Source organism: Rhagoletis pomonella, unplaced genomic scaffold (assembly GCF_013731165.1).
Source record: "Rhagoletis pomonella isolate Grant_MI unplaced genomic scaffold, Rhpom_1.0 Rhpom_scaffold_00006, whole genome shotgun sequence".
NCBI lineage: Eukaryota > Metazoa > Arthropoda > Insecta > Diptera > Tephritidae > Rhagoletis > Rhagoletis pomonella.
This window is the reverse complement of record NW_023458560.1, coordinates 22882974-22884103: the sequence shown is the minus strand read 5'-3', so window position 1 is coordinate 22884103 and position 1130 is coordinate 22882974.

Genomic DNA, 1130 nt, shown 5'->3' with positions numbered 1-1130 from the left:
TTGTGTTTCAAAGGAAATTCTACGAAATTGTTGTGCATTTCCATATATTAAATGCGCCTTCAAAATTGCAAGACATACATGTGCATTTGGGTATTTACTTATGTCTGCATGAGCATTAAGATGTGAAACATTAGGGCATATTCATGGGAAAAATAACGTCGACTCTAAATTTATTTACAGCTTTTTGACACAATACTCATTGGAATATCTGCCAAAATAAACTGCAACAAACTTTAAAGTGGACTTTATTTCGGCTATGAATATGCCAAATTTATTTTATAATTTCTACCAAATTTTTCTGACTAAACACTTACAGCCAGTTTCACGAAAGCAATTTAGTTAACAATTATTTTTTTATATCCGATCCCACTTGTGCACAACGGTGTTATAACTTTGTTCACATAGCGGTTGTTTTTAACAGCTAGATATAGGCAAATGTATACATAAAAAAAGAAATCGATTTTCCGTGAATGTCTGTCCTTCCGTCCGTCCGTGCACACAATAAATAGCTCGAGTCAAAATTGAGATACCTTAACGCCAAACTCATGGAAGAAAATGGGAGTTATTGAAAAATGTGTATGTGATGTGAGAAATTCAGTTTGTATGGGAGGTGCCACTCAATAACTCCCATTTTCTTCAATGGGTTTGGCGTCGATATTATATATCTCTATACAAAGTTGCAGCACTCTACGATGAATACTTCCAAAAAAGTGAAAGCATTCAAACCATCGTATATACTTACAAGTATGGAATCCTATGCCCCTTTTTGTCTATTCTCTTTCTAACAGCGGACGTGCCTGCCAAACAGCGGACGTGCCTGCCAAACTGAAAAGCATGATGGCGGCAGTGTTTGACAGGCACGTTCGACGATGCGAACGGCAATGGAAGGTAAGAAATGGAAGATGGATGACATGAGAATGAAAAAATTATGAAATAGCAGAATGTCGAACCAAAACGAATTTCAAAAATCTGACAATGCGAATGACGTCAAAATGAAAGAAATGCAAAATACCGAAATGTCGAAACAGAAGAAATAGATGACAGCCACGTGTTCAAGGGTTTCGTGCAACAAAAAGGGTTGTTGTGTTGCGCCATTCAATATTAAAAAAAAGTAATGTGATTAAATACGC